The sequence below is a fragment of the Watersipora subatra genome, chromosome 8 (assembly GCF_963576615.1).
Source record: "Watersipora subatra chromosome 8, tzWatSuba1.1, whole genome shotgun sequence".
NCBI classification, from domain to species: domain Eukaryota; kingdom Metazoa; phylum Bryozoa; class Gymnolaemata; order Cheilostomatida; family Watersiporidae; genus Watersipora; species Watersipora subatra.
Window position 1 is genome coordinate 52,598,925 of NC_088715.1, and position 6,250 is coordinate 52,605,174.

The following is a 6,250-nucleotide window of genomic DNA, read 5'->3' on the forward strand; positions in this document are numbered from 1 at the left end:
GCAAAGCAACACTTTGAGACCTTATTATGAGGCCTGTGCAACGAAAATGAACTTGTATTTTTTACTGGTTGATAAGTTTGTAACAAACTATTTTGATATAATTCATTAAATATTTTTATATCAATAATTAATTAATTAAAGCTCTAATGTATTTTAAATATAAAGTGATTTGATGAAAGGAAAGTTAATAGAGACAATGCTGATAAAATAAACATGACTAAAAACTGTGTTAAAACTCAACACTTAGGTAAGTGAAATAAGCTGTAGACACGACGGGCAACTTTTTATTAGCTTTGTTTGTGGACGCGTCATACATTTTAGTCAGCAGGGTAAATGTTATTCATATTAGCAAGAACCACTTTGTCATCCTGTGTATGTGTGGTGTGTGGTGTGTGGTGTGTGGTGTGTGGTGTGTGGTGTGTGGTGTGTGGTGTGTGGTGTGTGGTGTGTGGTGTGTGGTGTGTGGTGTGTGGTGTGTGGTGTGTGGTGTGTGGTGTGTGGTGTGTGGTGTGTGGTGTGTGGTGTGTGGTGTGTGGTGTGTGGTGTGTGGTGTGTGGTGTGTGGTGTGTGGTGTGTGGTGTGTGGTGTGTGGTGTGTGGTGTGTGGTGTGTGGTGTGTGGTGTGTGGTGTGTGGTGTGTGGTGTGTGGTGTGTGGTGTGTGGTGTGTGGTGTGTGGTGTGTGGTGTGTGGTGTGTGGTGTGTGGTGTGTGGTGTGTGGTGTGTGGTGTGTGGTGTGTGGTGTGTGGTGTGTGGTGTGTGGTGTGTGGTGTGTGGTGTGTGGTGTGTGGTGTGTGGTGTGTGGTGTGTGGTGTGTGGTGTGTGGTGTGTGGTGTGTGGTGTGTGGTGTGTGGTGTGTGGTGTGCTGATAATCTGATAAATCTGATAAATAATCTGATAAATCTGTGGTAATCCGATAAAAAATCTTTGAATTTTTTATCAGATTGCTAAATATATTTGGTTTTAAAACTTCATTTACTTTTTGAAACCCAGCCTTTAATATAACCACCTGTGGTGGGCTGTCTGATTAAAATAAAAGAAATGGTGTGCGTCGCCATGTCTTCTGCTTGTAACTGATACAAACAGGGTACACTGTGTTACCCTAACCATTTTGTGAGTGCTAAGTAGATAAAGTTTAGTTTATAGAAAGCATTTACTGTAACATGCACGCAATTACAACTATGACCTTTATTACCAACAGCTTCTGGTGTAACCTAACACATTCTGTCTCTAAATTATTTTAATCAACGAAATACTATTTATATAAGTTGTATTGACATAACAAATGATTTGTCAAATTTATTTATGGACAATCAAATAATAAATTATTTTAAATAAATCCAGTCATCCTCACACGCTCCTGTTCATGTCTCACTGTCCATACTTCTCATTAAGGGCACCTTGGTGCTCTTTTGTGTTCTCTTCTTGGCTAAGAAGTAATATTAAACAGCAAAGTCAAGATAGCTAAATAGGGTACCATATTTTGAGGTTTGTTCTAGAAAATACAGAAGTCTAAATTTTGAGTTTTTCTTCACAGCTGAGCTAGATACATTGCTCGCTAGTCTGTATGTTAGAATTTGCTTAGCCAAAGTTCTTTTTTATTGTTTGAGGCAGTATAATGTAATATAGTTTCCAGCATTGTATTGTAGAAATTTTTCAAGTATAATCGGAGCTTTTCTAGGAGTTTTCTACTCATGCTGCATACAGTTATAGCAGACAGCACAACTACTATGCAAACACTCTCTTATCTTCTATTAGGTAGCAAGTTTTGCCCATTTGAGCAACAGGTGACTATTACTATTAAAAAACTGGTCAAGTTGATAAGTTGAATTTATGTTTGATTTAGTGCAGCTGAAGACATTCACAATTTTTTATACTGGTTAAATATTTTGCTCATGAAGTTTGTTTTTTAACTTTTTTCTTGTAGTACAAAGAGTTTGTTGAACTTTCTTTTTGCAGTATACTGGCAGACTAAGCAGCAAATACAGTGAAGTTGCGCTCATAAACCTTTACCATCACCTAAAAAGAAACTTGTAGGAGTTTACTACCTATACGAGTGTCATTGAGTGCAAATTGCTTTGCCCACATGGCTGAATCCTAAACAGACTGTTAATCAAGAAGCATCAATGAAATCGGGTTATTTCTGAAAATAGTACAAATGATGATTCAGCAGAAGAAAAACCATTTTGATTCTCATTTGCTCAATAGTTTATTTATAATAAAGAAAAAAAAACTGTTTAGAAAAATCACAAATATCTCCATGATCAGGAAGGAGACCAAATGACTAGCATCAGTGTTCAACTGTCACCTTTTCAGTGCTTCAGCTGTGAGTTGTCTCTTCATGTCATTACTGCTGTAGCGTACAAAAATTACTTTGGTCCTTTGTCACCCTGCAACATGTAGTAGTTCTATTAAATTCCCTTTATTTACTTTCCTCAGATCAGAAACAGAATGAACTTAATATAACTACTCGAACAACCAAATCTAAAATTTGTACTGGTTTAGTTTTTGAGAAGGTTTATGGTGTTTGTTTAAACTATTCTGTTAAGTTAAACACATAAACTCTGCAAGACTGCTCATTAAAAGAGTGGCAAGTCTTATAAATAAATTTACAGTTCATAGATTCTAAAACTATCAGATCCTGGAAACTATCATCTGTAAATATATTTACCTTTTGGCCTTTAGGGCCTTTAGGTCCAGTGGTGCCTTTAGGTCCAGGGTTGCCTCTGGGTCCAGCTGGACCGGTCTTCCCCTTTGCACCAGCATTTCCTTTAGGTCCTGTTGAACCAGTCTTTCCATTGCCACCAGCTGGTCCGGGCTTTCCAGCACTACCATTCTTTCCTGCAGGTCCTGAATTGCCCTTTGGACCAGCAGGACCACGGGCCCCAATTGCTCCTTTACCACCCGCTTTACCAGGGCTGCCAGCTGGACCACGATTGCCTTTGGGACCAGTCGGACCTTTGCTTCCAGCAGCTCCTTTAGAACCAGGACTCCCAGCTTTTCCAGGAGCACCATTCGCACCACTTTTACCACTAGATCCATCCTTACCCGCTTTTCCAGGTTGCCCTGACGGACCAGGTTTGCCTGCGTTTCCTTTTGGTCCTGCATTTCCCTTTGCACCGGTTTTACCAGATGATCCTTGCTGACCTTGGGGACCTTTTGGACCCGCAGGTCCATCAGCACCTCTATTACCTTTTGGACCTGGTTTACCAACACCTGGTTTACCAGTGCCAGGACTTCCTTTTGCTCCTTGAGCTCCTTTAGCTCCAGGTTTACTAGCGGTACCCTAAGTAATTAATTGATAGACATATGGATTCTGAAGAAAAACAGCAATTCAAATCACTAAGATGTGAATTTTTAGATTTTTTACTGAAAAGTGCTAGAGGCTGCAGTCAACCACTTACCTTTGCTCCAGGTGGTCCTTTAAGGCATTTGCAGTCTGAAGCAGCTCTCTTTTCTCTCTGCAAAAACATATTTCAGTAATTTATCAAGTTTTTACGTTTATAAACAAATATTATGTTAGTAAAGATAAAAATATTCACAAATTCGAAAAAGTTTCTAAGAAAACACGCTACATATGTTTTTTTTCGTTTATTCTGCGTCAGCAGTTTGATGATTTTTTTTGAATAATTAATCATCAGTTCCCAAACTTTCGCTGTTTTTAAAATTTGATTTGAAACATAAAAAATTCAAATTTTTAAGAAAAGTTTGTAAATTTCAATTGACAAGTTACACAAAAAACTTATGTTGTCATTTCGTTTTCTAAATTCTTTACGTGGCTTATAATATTTACAGAAGTTTCATTAAAGGTTGACTTGCAACAAAATTCACATTACAGTTTTTTGACATGAAAAGATTCAACACGTTGTGTTGTAGGTGCAAACTCTGTTGTGTTGTAGGTGCGAAATATGTGGAAATGTGATTACAACCTTTTAAAAGTCACGAGACCGCCGTAGTTTGGATTGTCTTTCCGAAACGGCTCAAATGTGACATAGCTGTGGTAGATAGTTTCTGTTTACACTTTCATGCAACCTTATATGTCGAAATATTTTCACAAATATACTTCATGCATTCAATAAAAACATGTCTATTGTTCTTACACGTCTGTTTTATCGTCATTGTAATGCTGTCACTTTTAGCAGTGATATCGAAAAACTTACCATAAAAATTTGTTTAAGTTTTTAGCCTTAGCTCAGAGGAGTACATATCATTGTCTGATAATCATGGCGAGCCTGTTGGTTACTTGTGATAATCGAAAAGTGCTGCAGAAATTATTTGCAAAGTATTGGGTCACATGATCAGATTGGACCGATTAGACCAAACCGAAACAAAACTGTAAAGTAGCAAGCATCTACATTTGATACGGGTCTTCGGTAAAACCCGAAGTGTTTGTCATAAACTAGTGCTACAATAAGTTTTATATTGAGCTTTTTATTGGCCTTTCAATTCACGTGAGAACATCACGTGACCAGACCATAAATAAATTTCATGACTACGTCAGAGAAATAAACTGATTCCAATCTACGACACCTTTTCGTTTTTTAGCTTTAATGAGCTTGTAATCACATTTCTACATATTTTGCACCTACAACACAGCAGAGTAAGACATGGTGAATCTTTTGATACCAAATAACTGTAATGTGAAAATTGTTGCAAGTCAACCTTTAAATAAAAAATCTACAACAAAGTGAGATTTTTTCAGGAGCAGTCAAAGTATATCAAAGTGGAAAGAGCTTATAATATTTACCGATGTTTCATTAAATAAAGAATCTACAATACAATGAAGTGTGACTTTCTTAAGAGCAGTTGAAGTATATAAAAGTGGAGAGAGTTGTAACTTACAACTTCAGAATCCTCTGCAAGTTTGACATGCTTCATTCCTTGTTGAGCCATTTTCACCTCTAATTCACCGATTTTGTGTGCCTCCTACAGAACAGTAAGTATCTTTTGTGACACAAAATTGAGTGATCAGTCTGATTGCTATCAGTATATTCAGCAATTAAACTTTAAAGTTGGAGTTATTCTTACCTGATCAAACTTGTTATACATGTAGTTGAACATGATAATATTGCTGACAACTAGCCCTAACATGAAGAGAGCAATGAGGGCAGTTCCATAGCCGAACACTTTAATTTTAGCTTTGTTGGCTATTGCTGTTGACAAGTCTTCTTTCTCCATCTAAAATTACATCAACATTTTATTTTGGCAGCTCCTTTACTTGAGGCTTAGAGGTTTGCGAACTGAAGCTTGAAATTTCTAAGAATAAAATTATTTATTCAATAAATAAAAACTGACAAACCGGTATATTAAAAACAATTCAACGATGTTGTGACTTTTACATGAGTTTGTTTACCACTTTTTAAAATTTAAGTAAAACTAACAATACAGGTGATCGACTGCTACTTTCTTGTTAAACATAAAATTGAATCTAACAAAGTAGAATATGTAAAATTATAGTCTTTATCATAATAAAAGAAGTTTTTGTCTGTCTGTTTGTCTGAAGCCATGCTGAGATTCATAGAAAGTTCTCTATAGTTCTCTTCATATTAATTATTTGTGACACTTTCTCACAGTGCACTGAATTGGCAAGCCAACTAGTATTTATATTTTTGTATGACAACGACATAGGTTAACTGTTAACATAACTTCTAACTAAACGCTCTCAGAAAGACTATAATTTTTACAAAAATATTCAATTACATATACCGTTACTAATATTGTTCCTGACTAAAAGAGGTACTTACAGTAAGTGTAGAGCTGCTCGCTAGAATCGAAAACTGTAAACTGGCTGTTGCTCTGCTGGATGAGATATTTGCTGGGTCTTATATATCCTCAAAACTTATATTAATAAGAAGCCGTTGCCAAGGATACAATGACACAAGGCTGCAGTTGAGAAAATTACAATCCATTTCATAGTATGATTGAATCCATTTAAAGTATAAAGTCTTTTCAGCCAGCAGATACGTGGTATTGACATGTGGCACTGAGCTGGAACTGTTATTTTGATGTTGTGAATCTAATAGATGTTTGAGAATGTCTTCTTGTCTACTTATTTTATACTTGCAAATACAAATCGAGCAGAATTTTTAATTTAAATATCTTCAAACAAAATTCACCAAACAAGCAATTATTCAGTGATTAACCTTTATAAGCAATATTAGATATAGACGCCATGATGGTGAGCCTCACTAAAAACACCCTTTTGGGCAAGAATTTAAATAGAGTTGTTTGCAAAAATTAGCAATCTTTGCAT